Source organism: Triturus cristatus, chromosome 7 (assembly GCF_964204655.1).
Source record: "Triturus cristatus chromosome 7, aTriCri1.1, whole genome shotgun sequence".
Lineage (NCBI taxonomy): Eukaryota > Metazoa > Chordata > Amphibia > Caudata > Salamandridae > Triturus > Triturus cristatus.
In genome coordinates, this window is record NC_140590.1 from 1,815,186,711 (window position 1) to 1,815,203,683 (window position 16,973).

The following is a 16,973-nucleotide window of genomic DNA, read 5'->3' on the forward strand; positions in this document are numbered from 1 at the left end:
TGTAGAGGAGGTCGACTGCTATGAGGGCCGGGATGACACGTAGGTTCGGGTCCATGTCTGTCCGTCGCGTGCAGGTACTCCTTGTTCGCGTCGTCCTGATTTCCCGGCAGTTTTTGGCTGCCGGAAAATATTGTCCGTGCGGGATGACGTCGGTGCGAATCGTACTTCCTGGTTCGTGAATGGCAGGCTGCGTGCGTCCCGAGGTCACGTCGGCGCTTTCCCGGATCACATTTGTATGTTTATTTTCGTCGGTCGGGGTTTTGTACGATTCGTACGGAAATAGTATTTCCGTGCGAATCGTATTTACATGTTTTTATATTGTTACGACCGGGTACGTGACGGACGGAGAATATGCTCCGTCCGACGGTTCGTACCCGGTTTTTACAGGATCGTGATCGGCACCTCTATGTATAATGCTTATTGGGTCTGCAACTGGAATTTAAATGCACTTTACCATATTCTGTTGTAGATGAAATGTGAAAATGCATTTTTTGACTTTTAACTGGAATTTAAACGCACTTTATCGTACTCCCTTGTGAGGAAATGAGAGATTGCTACTGTTTTTAGGATGCTTTTATGGTTGTATTTTTATTTTAACCGAATAAAACTTGCTTTGACTTTGCCTTTGACTTTGACCTGGAAAACAATGAACTCAAGCAGGCCTATATGGCAAGACAAAGGAGGCATGCTACAACACAGCTTTAATGCAACAATGCAAAAATGAAAATCCACAGGGCTAGAAAAAGGTTTGCAAGTTACACAAACAACCACACCACAAACATCCAACAAAGGCATTTATTTAACACACACACAAAAAAGTGAAATACCCCCAAAAAACACATTTTGCAATTCAATCCAATGCCAATGCTGTTTAAACTTGACAGATACCACAAAAACAGTTGCTCCATGCACCCATAATGAGTAGCTCTGGTCCTATTGGTTGGAAAACCCATTGGCAGACTAGGCCACATAGTGAATCAATTCAAATCAATAATATTTCAAATATATTAGAAAATGTAGGGAACTATGCTGCATTTTTTGCTGGGTTAAAGAAGAAAACATTGCATGCAAATCAACAACAAGGCTTTGCCACCACAAAGAAGGCTTGCAGGCCAAATGCAGAAGCACACTGGCTTCCTTCACAAAATGGCTGCCAGCCACATGGCCAGGCCACCACAACATTAGGAAAAGGGAAGACAGGCAATGCAGGCTATGGCAAAAGCACACTGACTGCCTTCCAAATACGGCCGCCAGCCACATGGCCAGGCCACCGCAACAGCAATAAAGGGAATACAGACAATGCAGGCCTATGGCAAAAGCAAACTGGCTACCTTCACAAAATGGCTGCCAGCCACAATCAATCAATCAGTTACATTTATAAAGCGCGCTACTCACCCGTAAGGGTCTCAAGGTGCTGGGGGGGAGGGGGGGGGGGGGTCAGTGCTCGTAGAGCCAGGTCTTGAGCTGCCTTCTGAAGGAGAGGTGGTCCTGTATGGCGCGAAGGTGGCTGGGAAGGGAGTTCCAGGTCTTCGCTGCCAGAAAAGAGAAAGATCTTCCTCCGGCGGTGGCTTTGCAGATGCGGGGTACGGCTGCCAGGGCTTGTCCGGTCGAGCGTAGGGTGCGCGGAGGAGTGTAGAAGGAGACGCGGTGGTTGATGAGTTTTGGTCCGAGGTTGTGCAGGGCTTTGTGTGCGTGGGTGAGGAGTCTGAAGGTGATCCTCTTGTTGACTGGGAGCCAGTGAAGTTTCTTCAGGTGTCCGGAGATGTGGTGGTGGCGTGGTATGTTCAGGATGAGTCGTGCGGCAGCGTTCTGGATTCGTTGCAGTTTCCTCTGCAGCTTGATGGTGATGCCGGCGTACAGTGTGTTCCCATAGTCCACATGGCCAGGCCACAGCATAAAGAAGCAGTAAGCCAAGAGGAACAAAGAAAAGACATGCAGGCCTATTGTAAAAGCAAATCACTAACTAACTAACACCTCAAAATGGCCACCAGCCACATGGTCACTCACAGTCACAAGACTCAGGAGGCCTGGAAAGCAATGAACTCAAGCAGGCTTATATGTCCAGACAAAGGAGGCATGCTAAACAACACAGCTTTAATGCAACAATGCAAAAACAAAAATCCATAGGGCTAAAAAAGGCTTGCAAGTTATACAATAACCACACCACACTCATCCAAAAAAGACATTTATTTAACACACACAAAAAAAGTGAAATACCCCAAAAAACACATTTTGCAATTCAACCTAATGCCATCCATGCCCTAAATGATGTTTAAATTCAACGGACACCACAGGAACAGTTGTTTTATGCACCCATGAGCGGCTCTGGGCATACTGGCTCAAATGCCTATTGGCAGACTACTGGGCTAGAAAAAGAACAAGCATTGGCATAGCCAATAGGTCTAGCTTTTGGGACCTTATAAGTATTTAGTTATGCAGGCAATATCCTTGGTGCAAGAACATCAACTGTTGCATGGCTAAACACTTATAAGGTCCCAAAGGCGAGACATATTGGCTATGCCAATGCTAATGCAAAGCTGCACTTCAACACCTTGTCAGGAGTGTAAATACAACTACAATGTGTGTGATGCTGGAGACCAAGTGGTGCTGTGTTCTCCAGCTTTATTGCAAGTGCACATCATATTAGAAGTAATAACTATGTTGAGTTAATTTTATTGGTGCACTTGCTTTTAGTTGTACAAAACACTCATTTTTTGATAGGATAGAATATGGTGATCAGAGTTTATTATAGAATTAAAGTGTGCTGTATGTTTATAATTTTTATTGCCTTTTGTAATGCGAGTGTGGTTTATTATACATATCAAATTACATATCATATTATATAATTAAAGTGCTTCTTTTGCTGAAATCGTGTGTTTCATCTAGTTGAAGGCAGTGTTCCTGATAGCACTCATTCTAAATGACATGATGGTCTAATAAAGCCTTTGTGTTGCTCATATTTGCTCGTTGCGCGTTTTGGGCTACTTTTAGCTCGAAAGGGCGATCCTTGCGGTCCCCTTTTAAAGCTCGTAAGTAATTCAGGTCTTTCGACACAAAAGCGTCACAAAAGCGAAAGAATAGAACTCGTGAAATGGATAAAGCAGGGGCCATATTGCAATGGAGTGTTCCTTCTAAAGATTAACGGATCCTCCACAGGACAGAGTGTGTGAAATACACTTTCTCTCTCACACCCACACAAATACAAACCTAACACAACATAGCTGCGTCGGAAGCCTTATTCTATGGAATGCAGGCTTTTTCTGATATGTCTCAGGGCCATTTGGCTGCCTGTGTGTCATTCACTAAAGGTAAATGTGTAAAGACTAGGCGCTTATGTGTTTTAATGTATGCAAAATAATTGTTGATTGGGTTTTATAATGTTTATACTCCTTTGTAAGCGTTTCTAGGGGAGTGGAGAAGGGTTGGGTTTTTTGGGCTTCTTTTGGAAGGCCAGGTTGGTTTTGGGCTTCCTTTCAAGGGAGATTGGGCTCAATGTAAATTTCAGACCTGACAACCCTGGCTGAAGGCTCAGCATAGGTAATCAGATTTTTTAATGTCTGTTGTCTGGAGGTGGAAGATAAAATCCTTGTGTTGTAACCTTCCGCTTGATTCGGGATGGGTGCCATTTGAGTTGGAAAGACAGAGTGAATGGCAATAGGAGAGGAGATACGGGGAGTCAGAGATTTGATTGTCAACCAGATATCTGCAGTGGCATAATATGGGTGGACCGGTGAGGGCTGAGGGCAAAAGGCAAAGAGCAAGCAAAGCAGGAAAAAATGGTAAAAGCAGAGAGGAAGTGAGTCCAGGAGAAACGTGCGAGGAAAGGATAACGACAGAGCTACATGGTGCAAAAGAAACAAGATTTGGCTGTGCGGCCGTAAAAGTAACGCCGCTCGGCCGTGAAAGCAAAAGTCATGGCGGTGAAAGCGAAAGTGATCGCGATGACGCGCTCTGTGCAAAACATGCGAGGTGATGCACACGCATTGGAGAGGCGGAGTGTGGTGCGCGCGCTTGTGCATGTGACCGCAAGCTGGTGGCCGCTTTGGTAGTACTTCGAGAAGCCCCTTACTAAATATCTCGCCAGTGCAGCGCATGAGCTGGCTCAGGCGAGACCTAAAAAGGACTCCTTGCTCAAAAAAGTACAGCCAAATTTCAATCTGAGGAGTTTTTTTTATTGAAATCATTTTCGAGAAGGTTTTATGCTGCTCGAGAGATATTCTTCCCCAGATTGCAAATTCTGCGTGTTCGGCATCGCGATCTTCACAAAACTTCAGCCGGAAGTCCGACAGCATGCCTGAATGACATGTTCGCGATCACACTCTCTCACGGGACTCTTCGACCGGCTACCAAATCTCTGGGCGCTCGCGAACGGATAGGAAATCTCGTCGGTAAATGCAGGCATCCCATGAAGTCGCTCCAGCGCGTGTGAAAATGCATTTTAAGCGCTCGAATACAAAAAAACGTTGCAGAGCGTGGAGTTTTTGGGCAACTCCACTTTCTAGGAGGAACGCAGAGTTGCCAAAAATCTTCAAACTCCGCAAGCGGATTTTACGCCCAGGGTTAGTTTTTAACCTATGTCATTGGAGTGAGGCCTACTGACTCACTCACTTTTGAAAGTTCAGCTGCTAGGTGCTTAACTCACCCTTTGCCAGCAGTGGATTTGTGTGACGTGCTGCACAGCAAAGAGGTGGTGAATTTGCACTGGGTGTATGTGTGCCTAGGAAGGGTGCAATACATGTCTACTGCAGTACTAAGCAAGAGGTAAGTGGTACAATGGTGTAGTTCTGTTCAGTGGGTGCACTTGAATTGGGTATGTGCACCTGTGATTGGTACATTGCACAACGAATGCAGTGTGTTCTTGTGAAATGCACAGGGATGTGAGAGATGGCTTTGTGCCTCTGAGTGGTACAGGATATGAAGGATGCAGTACTGTGCAGCGAGTGTGTGCTACATACATATACTAGGTGTATGTGTGCCTGTAAATGGTACAATACATCAAGGGCCCTGTTATTTTAGGAAAATGGATAAGAGGTACAGAGATCCCCTAGACAGATTTGTGTATTGCTGCATTCCTGTAAGCTGGTGGGGCAAACGCTTGGAAGGGATGAACTAGATCTCCCCTGTACACTTCAAAGGGTGCTCTTCAATTCAGTTAGAAGTCACAAGGAATGGGCCTGGGCAAATATCAGGAACTGGATCGGACTGATAAGAGAATTTTAAAGAGTAGGCCTGGAATCCCTGGGCTAAGCATTTGAGGCACATCTCACTTTGGCTAGCATCCTGGTGTGAACACTTGTCACTCCCATGGCCAGTGCTGTGGGACTATCAGCTTTAGAGAAACTCCTGCTTCGACAGACTGCTTTTAAAGAGGAAGAGGAAGAGGGAGCAGAGGAGCAGGCACTTCTACAGAGATAGACCCCCAACACAAATCATCAAACTATAGGGAGGGGAGTTTGTGATCCTAAATATGTTCATCTGCCAAGCAGCCAGAGGAGCTGTGTGAGGAGGGGAAGCTCTGCAAAACTACTTGTGCCCTGATGAAACCCTGATATTGAAAAAATGGTTGAAATGTCATTGACACCAATAAAGACAGACCTTACACCTATTTGAAATTAACACTGGGATTTAACCTGCTGTGTCAGAAATATCTGTAATGCATGTTGGCTGTCTTAGAAAGTAAATTACCAATATAAAATGTATATTTTGTCACTTTTTATTCTTTTATGGTTTTGGTTCTTAACACTTGCAGTCCTTACCCAATGTCTCTTCACCACTCAATTTACTATTTATTCTATGACTCATCATCTGTCCTTTATGGAATAATAAACTTTGTTCTGGCTGAATCGAATTTACTCTGAAATTCAGGTTGGTTGTCTCTTTAGGATTGACCTGTGACAGAATTTATTCTCCATATAAACATTATTGCTTTGGTACAAGATTAAGTCTATCCAGGATTTCCTGGTCTATCAAAATTTTTGGTTTAAAAATGTAGGTCCATGTGAATGCTTGTCTCAAGATATGCCATAGTAAAATGGACTGCAGCATTGTTAAATCAGTAAAGAATGGCATTCCCAGTTCCGCGTGGCAGCCAAAGGAAAAGAAGCTCTTTTGAACAGCAATAAGGTACTTTAGGAGCCCATTTTTCACCCTCTGCAGTGCCCTCCAATTAGTGTATCCCAACACTCTCGCCCCATAGAAAGAAACAGCCCTGCCTTTAGTTATACAGATCCTTATCATTTCAGTCGGGGGTTCATGCCTAATCTTCTGGCTTGAGGCACTCATTCTCTCGAAAGATATGTCATTGGATCTATACAGTGTTTAATGTTGCCCTCATATTAGGTAAAAGCAAATATTGCAGTCTTCAAGAAAGGTGATATTACAGTATCTTAAGTCTGTACAGCCTATAACGTTGATACATGCTCAAGTTTTTCGTTTGACTGAATCTATGGGTCCCATGAAGGCCTCGCACACAGTTTTGTAACCAAAGCTTGATTCGTGTACAGTGCTACTTGCATTTAAAAGTAAATTAATTATTCAGAACTTAGCCTTTCTTCCTTTTTGGTCAACCGTTTAGTGAGATGTCAAAAATGGATTCACCTTTAAAAGGAATTCACAAGCATCCAAAGGTCCATTAAAGTAAGAACAGGACATGTTACAACGCAAACATTTACAACATGGTTTTTACATCACAACATCCATTACAACGCATGATTGTACAATGCAAACCATCACAACGCATTTTTTAAAACTACATTTACAATTCATTCAATGCATACCACTACAATGCATACAATTGCAAAGCATGCGCTGTGTGTTGGGAAAGAGCACTGCAGTGAAACGCGCCGTGAGCCCTTCACCGCCGCTGGCCCTGGGACCTGAGAAGTGCTGCCGAGCTCACTGCCGCTGGCTCGGGATTCACCCATCCCGCAGTGACTGCCAATATCGCCAGCTCGGGGTTCTGCAGGCGCTGTGCGCCCGCAATTTAAGTGCCGCTGAACGGAAGCGCTGGTTGCCCCGAAATCACCACCGCCGGCCCGGGAACCTCGGGAGAACTGCAAGGATATCCCCGCGACGTCAGAGGCAGCACCGCGCTGGGATTGGAGCCAGCGCGGGACATTGCCTAGCAACAGGGGGCTCGCTGATCAGAGAAGCCTTGCGGAAGTCCCAGGAGCGCGAGCCTGTCTGACCTGTTCCCTGCGATCAACGGAGACCGGCAACGAGGGGCCATTGAGCCCCCCCAGGCACATCCCACGACCAGCTGCTGCCGCCCGGAGAGACTGAGGAGACCGCACTGCCCAGGTAACACACCCGGACCGGAGTCCAGGGAGCGGGAGTGTGTGGTTTCCTCGGGTGGGGTACGGGCTGCAGGCCGGGGACTGGGAGACTCATCGAGTTGCCAGGGGCTGTGAGAACAAGTAGCGGGGACTGCATTAAGTTACCCAAGGACTGCTGTACTTGACTAACAGGACTGCCGGGGCTATGTATATCTAAATGCGGACCTCGCCCTGATAATTTGAACACCAGTAACAGTAGCGCAACTGCGAAGGGCGCAGGCCAGCTGCAGCACCGTCCTCCCGCACCAAAGTGACCCCTGTTCATAAAACCTGCCAGCAGGGATTGTGCCAAAACTGCCGGGGACACTGAGTACCTTCATTGCAGACTGGGGATTATGGACTCTGCACCTTCTTGGCCCCACGTAGTTAAACAAACACCATAAGTGCAAAAGAGTGACACGCCCTCCCTAACCTTTGATCTAGGCATTGTTGGCACAAGCCTGCCTTAGACCTGTTATGTAACTTTGGAAATACTGAAACCACAGGTTACATTTCGTGATAACCTGCTTAAAGACATTTCTCTGAATACCTAGAGGAACGCGCCGCACCTGTGCAGGAAAAGCTACAGGTGCCTGCGTGGAGGAGTGTCGCTGTGTGGAGGAGTGTCGCTGCGGTTGCCGCCGCAGTTCGCCGCAGTTCGGGTCGTGGTGGGGGTCCCGGGTTCCGGGTCCCCGTCTGCTGTCTGGGTCGGCTCCTTGTGGGTTTGGTGTCTAAGCGTGTCTGAGCGTGTGCCCGCTAGGCTTGCAAGGAGGCCAGCGAGGAGGAGTCGAGGTGACTGCCTGACACGGAGGTCAGTGGAGATCACGGGGGGTCTACTGCACGAAAGACGAAGGGGCGCATTACTCAATTGAGGACTCGAAGTCCCTGGAATCCTTTTTGCTTCACACACCTGCCCCTGGGATAGAGCACCGCCTCCCCTATTGACGCTACTCACTCCACTAGCACTTCCATTGCAGGAGTACGCGGGAACAGCCCGGGACTAGGGCGGGGTCCGTCTGTGGCCATCCGGGGCCTGGAGAGGCCGGGCTGGGCCATTCCTCTTTTGCCTGTGGCTCTAGAACTGTATTACATCTGCCACAGTAAGTACTGCTGGGGATATCATTAATATGGCTGCCCGAGGGACAAGGAGCAATACAAAACTCAGTGATTGACCAGGGTATTATCCTTATGGAGCGCAGAGTGTCTCAGGACCTTGCAATGGCTAAACGATATTCCTTGGGCCACCTTGCCAATTCTCGGACGCCTGTGCATGACAATCTTATTAATATTACCTGCGTCCCAACCCTGGTACATGCTCCTCAGGACGACGGTCACATCTCTTCAACTATAGGCTCCCCAATTCCAGAGGCAACTGTGACAACCGTGGTACCAGAGGTTTCATCTTTCCCTACCTTGCCCGTGAAATCACCGGCAAATCCATCGAGGGGGAATCAAGGAGCGGAAAAATGCAAAAGGAAGCGGGCTGCCACTAAAGTGGATTGTCACAGGAAGACCAGAACAGCGAAGGGCTGGACCAGCAGTGTTACATCCTTAAAACACAAGGGATGTCCTACCTTGAATAACTCGATTGGCACGGACACTGACTTATCCCTGTTGTCTCCAGCTGCAAAAGGACCCATGACCCCGGAGGTTCAGTGCATGGGTGGGGCCAAGGGCGAGTACGATATCCTCATAGAGAGTCTGGGGTCCTTACTAAAGATAGCGCTTGATCCGTTAGATCAGAGATTAGCTCGCATGGAAACCCAGCTCTCCCAGCTACAACAGGCTATGGCTGGGAATGGGGTAAAAAGAAAGGAAAAAATGCAGATGGCGGATACAGCCCAAATCAGTTCTGTGCCTACTGGGGTTGCGAGTCTTGTTCATTCTCCTACTGCCGCACCTTCTATCACAGCTGCAAATAAGTCAGCTGCGGCCGCAGGAGCTGGTGCAGGGGCAGTATTGGCAGTCAATCTGAGCACGCACACTTTAGACGCGATAGCATCAGAGGAGGGAGAGTCTCTACCTAATTTTACACCTCAGGTTGTGACAAGAATTGATTTACCGCCTGAAACCAGTCCGTATGTGGTGGTTTTGATAGGCACTCCTGAAATTAGCAACCCAGGCCAGGAATCATTTATGTCTTTAAAAAATAAAGTGACCCAGTGGCTCAATCACAATCGGCCCCTTCCGCATAATGTTAAAAGTGAAGTACTGATGGTACGTAGGATAGCTTGGGTGGGACGCAGTAGAAAAACCATCCCAGGCGATTGTGTTCTGGTTAATTTCAGGGACCCACGCACAGTAGATCATATTTGCAATTGGACTCACGATAGTGTAGGCTCAAGGATCAAACCCTATCCCCTGTCCTTCCTTTACCCTTGACCTGCAATGCCAGTTTGCGCATCGGATTGGTCACTGGCGATGCAAAAGCGGGGTCTAAGGGTAATCAGGGGCGATCACAAAGACCTAATCACCCAAAACTACCCTGTGACCCTTAATAGGTTTAGTTCCCTTGAAATGGTGGACTGACTTCATGTGGATAGGGAGCTGAGGGTGGGCAATTCCCAGTCCATTGTCCCTTAAAAGATTACTGAAAGTGCAGAGGAATTTGAGGATGGTTCAGAAAGTGCGTTTCCAATTATCCAGACCTGGGTTCCTAAAACGGTAGAGGTGCTTGTGACTCAAGAAAGTGTGGTGCTACAGCACCCAGCTCAACCTGATTGTGGGGCACAGAGTGTAGGTGAGACACTAGGAAGTGCTGCAGTTACCAAAGCAGCCACGGCACAGACCTCAATTAAAATACTGTCTTGGAACGTGGCGGGTATAACAAACAAGCTATATTGCCCAGAGTGGGGTGCCCTGGTAGACCAGATGGATTTATGTTTGTTCCAGGAGACTTGGGCCAGGGAAGAACACTCAAGAGTGGGATTTGCCACTTATCATGTACCCGCAAGGTGGGGAGGGAAAGGAAGACCTTCTGGGGGATTGGCTATATGGGTTGCTCTTCATTTGGGTTGCGTGGTGGAAAATATGCCCACTCATTCAGAGGATGTGCAGTGTTTAGTGCTAAAATGGCCCAATGGGTATGGACTGGCGGTTGTGAATGTTTACTCGTGGCCAGTTCGGATAGGGCTTGAGTCACCCACAATCGATGATCTATCCCAATTCTTGAGTCTATTGCCAGGGGATTCTAGGCTTTTGGTGGCAGGGGATGTGAATTGCCAATATGAACCTTTTTTTGGAAGTAGCGAAGGCGCGCTTATGGGAGAGGATGACTACTGGGCGATCCCCCAATGTCAGTCCCCATGCCCTAAGGTGTGGTCCCCATTGGCTACTCAGATCACAGCCCTTGTATTAAATAATTCCCTTAGGGCTTGTAATGGCCGTTCAGCATCCGATAGCCCGTCAGTATGCACCTATAACAAAAAGGGGCAAGAGTCCCGAATCGATTACATCATGGTGGAAACCTGGATGTGGTCAATGCTCATTGATTTTAGGGTAGTTGAGAGGGCTGATAGTGACCATAACGCGTTACGCCTGGAGTTGGTGAATCAAGGGCAACAAGAAACAGACTCACTTAATGTAGGAGGGGATGATGAGGGTTTGGGTCTGATCTTATCAAGTAACAGGCGGAGGGTAAAGTGGGGGAGAATAATAGGTTCGGAAGAGAACTTAGCTAAAGTCTACAACATAGTTCTATTACGACTCCTGGAGGTTGAAACTCTAAGCTCCCAAGATGTTCCCAGTGACTTCAATGGAGAACTTAGTGTAATCCATTCAGATCTGGCCAATAGTCTGGCTGAAGTTTTCTACCCCCAGGCACCCACGAGAAGGCCCAGACAACCTGTCTCTTCCTGGTATAATTCAGCATGTAGGAGAGCAAAGAGCAATCTTGTTATAGCAATTAAGGCAGGGCATAGCAAAATGGCGATTCGAGATTGCAGATTGCAGTATAAGGAGGTCATGGGGCATGCAAGAAAAGAATGGGACACGGAAAGGTGGATGAACCTAATGCTAGCCCTGGACACAAAAGATGTGCGCAGACTTTGGTCACTTGTTAACCATGGCTCGGGTGACCTAAAGTCTGCCATAGAACCGAATATTGCGGCATCAGCATGGGAGGCCCATTTTAAAGGCTTATATGGGGGGGAAGCCGCGTTGTGTAGTTTGCCCGACTCACAAGCCCCAGTAGACAAGCAGGAGCCCCTGGAGTTTACCCTGGGGGAGGTAATAAGTGTAATAGGCAGACTTCCAGTGGGAAAGGCCCCAGGACTGGATAAATTACCGGGGGATCTTTTTAGACATCAACCTGAGATCTGGGGCCCCTATCTCCTTGTCGTATTTAACGCTATCTCGAGGGGCATGGAAATTCCCAGTACTTGGCTGGGGGCAGAGATAGTTCCGATATTTAAGAAGGGGTCACCTCTGCTCCCAGTCAACTACAGGCCAATCAGCTTAATTGACGTTCAACAAAAAATATTTGCAAGATTGGTCCTGGACCATTTGTTGACGTGGATGGAGGATCACGACGTACTGAGCCCCTTCCAGGCGGGATTCAGAAGGAATACGTCCACTATGGACCAAATCTTCCGACTGACCCTTTTGTACTGGAAGACGGTAAAGGTAGAGAGTGGCAGCCTCTATATGGTCTTCATGGACCTCTGGTCGGCGTTTGACCTAGTTCCTAGGGGTAAACTGTGGGCTGTCCTTCAGGATCTGGGTCTCCCGCACCAGATTTTAGTGCTACTCATAAGATTGCATGAGGGGAACTTTGCCCAGGTTCGCTGTGGCAAGAATGGGACGCTGTCACCAAGGTTCCCTGTTGGCAGGGGGGTGAGACAGGGTTGTGTCTTAGCACCGACCCTGTTCTGCCTTTATGTCAACGGGGTAATCTCTCATCTGGACAGTGTCCCTGATAATGACGCACCAAGACTGGCTGGTAGGAGGTTGCCGGCGATCATATTTGCGGACAACACCCTCCTACTCTCCAAATCTCCCATGGGGATTCAGAGGATATTGAACGGCTTTGGGGACTTCTGTCGGAGTAGAGGCCTTGAGATCAACGCTGACAATACTAAATTCATGATCTTTAACCGGCCAGTGTATACTCGCGCAAATCCATCACTGGGCGATGTATGTCTGGAAAGGGTTACCACCTTCCAGTACCTGGGTGTTACAATTCATGAAATTTTGTCATGGGGTCCGCAAAAAGCCAAATCCCACATGAGACTTTCACAGCTGTCGGGTGCTATCTTAAGGGTTTCTGACTCATCAAGCTTTAGACCAGTGAGTCCTGCCCTGGAGGTCTATAAGACGCAAGCAAGGGCAGCTGCTCTCTATGGGCGTGAGCTTTGGGGTCACAGTGCTGCCCCTGAAATCACTAAAGTTGAGTCTTAAATTTGCAAGGCGATCACTATCGCTTCCTCAGGGTACTCCATTAACACCGCTGAGGTTAGATCTGGGATTGATGCCTATTGCAAATGATCTCGCAGTAAAACCCCTAAGGTTCTGGCATAGACTATGGACCACTCCAGATCTTTCAAACTATAGGGACAAACTTAAACAGATCCTTAGTTTTATTTGTGTAAGCAAAATCCCCTGGCTTGCGTTCATTAAGCGTGAACTTCTAAGTCTAGGTCTACAGTCTATGTGGGAAGATCCAGATAGGGCATGTGGCCGGATATCACGGAAGATGTTTACTAAAATCTACAAAGGGCAAAAGCTGGAACTTTTAATTACGGCCTCTAATGCAGGTTCCCTCACTAACTCTTTTTTAGAATTCAAACATTTTTATTATTTTGAGGACTTCATGGATGTTGTCTTCCCGATTTTAGCGCGTAAACTTTTTATCCAATGGCGACATGGCACTTTACCCCTCAAGGCCGTCACAAGCAAGTGGACGGCCTCCTCTAATAAGTCCTGCCCGGGCTGCAGAGGCGATTTAGAAGATGAGCTTCATGTTCTCTTCTTTTGCCCAGCATATACCAAACCAAGAAAATATTGGTTGTTGCCACTGTGCAGAAATTTGGGTTTTAAACATTGCTTGAATGCTTTTAGAATTTTTAAAACCAGTACATCGAGCCCTATTGTTTTTGCACTTTCTAAATTTTTGCTAGCTATGTGGTGCAAGAGGCGTAAATTAATGGATATCGACTGCTAGCCCTAATGTTTTTGAAATGAGTGTTTGGAATCTGACGCATTTTTAAATATTTTACAGATGAGAGGGTATTTTTGCCTGTACGTATATAAATGAATTTTAAATGCTACTTGCCTTCCCTGCCCCCTTCTCCCTTTTCTGTTTTACTCTGTACTCTTTTATGGCCAAACTGGCCGAATTATAGAATTTTTTAATTGAATTGAATAATACTTTTAGGGCAACAGTTGGGTAAGTGTTGGATAGTGTAGGGGTACAAATTACTATTCCCACTCCATTGATTGCAACAGTAGGGTAAGCGTTGGATAGTGTAGGAGTAATGCATTGTAATGGCATGCATTGTAGTGACATGCGTTGTAATGGAATGCGTTGTTGTGACATGCGTTGTAATGGCAGCGTTGTAATAACATGCGATGTAAAGGCAGTTGCGTTGTGATGACTTTGTTGTAAATGTAGTGCATTGTAATGACTGCGTTGTAATGGTTGTTTCCCATAAAGTAACTGTGTTTTGTGTCCGTGCAGTTGTAAGTATTACGGAGTTTCTGACGTGGGTTTTCTAAGCGAGTCAGTTGTTAGCTGACAATCGGTACCTGAAATGGGGAGTGTTGTTGTGCTATCTGGATATACTACATTAAAGTGAATTCTTCTTCATTTGCGTTCCAGTGTGTGATTTCGCCGCTCAGAAGAACCCAGCATAATTTGGCGACGGGAATGGCCAACAGAGATGTGAAATGTGAAATGAAAGTGTCATCACCATCATCAGATTAACATAAATGTTGACTGCAAGCAGCTTTGGGGCATCACAATGGAGATGTTGAATATTTTTGTCATAGAGCGACCTTGGCCATATCAAACTTGGGTACTGCTATATTTAAAAGAAAATATTCAATAGGTCTCACTTTTTCTAGAGTTAGAGCTATTTTCAATGCAATAGCTAAAAATCTTACAAATGCAAGACCTATTGCATTGCAAATTACTAGTTTCACTTTCATGAAGGCCACGCCCCTTTCTTTAGACAAGCCCTGTCTAAAGAAAGGGGCCTTGCCGATATTACATTGAAACCGCAGCATGGGTCACTTTTACAAAAAAAAAGCATGTTTGTTAAGTTGACAAACAGATGTAACTTGCTGCAGCCTTTAAATTTAATTTGTAAACAATTGAAATTGCCCTTGCCAAAGAAGTGCATCTTAGGATCCACACTTATTACAGAGGTTACAGACAGAAAGAGTAAATAACTACATGATGTCAGCAAGGATCAGAAAAGTGTAAAACACATTGAGGGATAAGAATTTACCAAATTCAGCAACCCCAATCCTGTTCAACTTAAATCTTTTACGGGAGAAACATTTCCTTATGCCAAGGATGAGGCAAGGAATTATACGTTTGCGCACACAGTTGCACACACCACCCACCATTCTCTGGCACATCCAGCTCAATCTCATGGACACAACAGTCCCCTGGTCTGTTCACAACTTGGGCTGAGGGTCAAAGAAGGCAGAGAATACTATTACCACCCATGTACCTTAGAAGAGAAGAACTCCTTTATTTTCCCTTTCCTTGATTCGTTGTTAAAGGTAATATCATACAGAATATACTGGCACATGCATCAACAAAGACTTTTGCGATTCCTTAATTGCGATTTTTAAGGAATCGCAATTAAGGAATTGCAAAAGCCTATGCATGTAGGAAATGCCGTCCCATTCATTCCTATGGGCCTCCAGGCCCATAGGAATGAATTGGAGATTGCATGAGCAATTTGCGAGTACCAGTAGGTATTCGCAAATTGCTCATGCAATTTCAAGGGTGCAAGGGTGTCAAAATGACACCCTATTGCACCCCTGAAATTGATCTGTGCACATATATTGCACACACACATGCTCTAAGGGCATGTGTGTGCGCAACATGAAACTTTGAAAAATGCACTTTAGTGCATTTTTCAAAGTTTTTGCAAATTACCATGAATTTCAACTTCATGGTAATTTGCTCCCCCTATTAGCGAAATCGCTAATTTTTTAACTTTCATGCATTGCATTTAAGGAATCTCAATTTGAGATTTCTTAAATGCAATCGCAATTTAAGGAATCGCAATTTAGAGATTCCTTAAATTGCGATTTTTGCATTTGGGATGATGCATCCCAAATGCAAAAATACCGGTCGCAAAGGGGCAGATTCTGAGAATCTGCCCGTTTGCGACCGGTTTTTACATTGATGCATGTGCCTGATAATTCTTTAACCGTTTTAATCTTTGTTGAAGTCTGTTAATAGAGGGAAGGCAAGATAAATTGTGTGCATATAATTTGTCCTATAAAAACCACCAACTGGCCAAATTGTCAGCCCCATCAGTTCAATCCTGCAGCTCTCTGTGGGTTATTATTGCAACAGGGCTGGTCAATGACATTAGGAAATGAAGGAGACTTCTGAGGATAGCAGCCAAGAGGCAACACCAATAAAGGCTGCAACATTACTTGGCAGAGACACCGAGAGATTGAGACACAGAGAAAGTGAGACACTGAGAGAGTGAGACCCCGAGAGAGTGAGACATTGAAATAGGCAACAGCAACACTGAGAGAGGAAAATGCGAAGATAGGAAACAACACTAGAGAGGAAGACACTGAGTGGGAGTCACCAACACAGACAGGGAGACACACACACTGAGGCAGGGAGACACTAACACAGAAACAGGGAGACTTTGAGACAGAGAGAGAATGAATGAAAAATGAATGAAAAACATTTATATAGCGCGATGGGTACCCTAAGGCATCCCAGCGCTTGGGTTGGACGCGTACAGAGAGACCAGGATTAGGTGGGATTTTGGAAGAACCAAGTTTTGAGAAGTTTCCGTAAGTGAAGCAGGTTGGATTTCTTACCTGTGTAAGGGATGAGCGTTCCATAGTTTGTCAGACTTGTAAGAAAAAGAGCGTCCTCCACATCTAGCTCTCTTTATTTTTGTGAGTGTGGTGAGAGAGAGGGATGCGGAATGGAGGATTCTGCTTGGCTGGTATGGGGTGATCATGGAACGACTGATTGTTGGCCCCCTTCCCCCAGAAGGCCTTGTGTGCGATACACATGACCTTGAACTGGATTCTCTCCCTGACAGGTAGCCAATGAAGTCTCCCTAGTTCAGGTTTTGAAGATTGGCGATAAGGGATTTGGAGAAGCAGATGAGCTGTACAGTTTTGGAGAGTCTGGAGCTTGGAGATTGTGAATTGGGGGGCCCCTAGGTAGAGGACATTCCCGTAATCCAGGCGAGAAAGCATGAGAGCCTGAATCATAACTCTTCTTGCCTGGAATGGAAGGAGAGGGAGTATCTTGCGAAGCATCCTTAGTAGGCCGTACCAGGTGGCTGATAGTTTTGTCGCCTGATGCTGAAAACCAAGAGAGCGGTCCAACCAGATGTCCAGACTCTAAATCTGGTTTTTGGGTTCCCGAGCGGGGCTAAGACAGTTGGGCCCAAGCAGGTCAGGATTGAAAACTGGCGAGTTGCCGAGAAGCATGAGCTCGGTCTT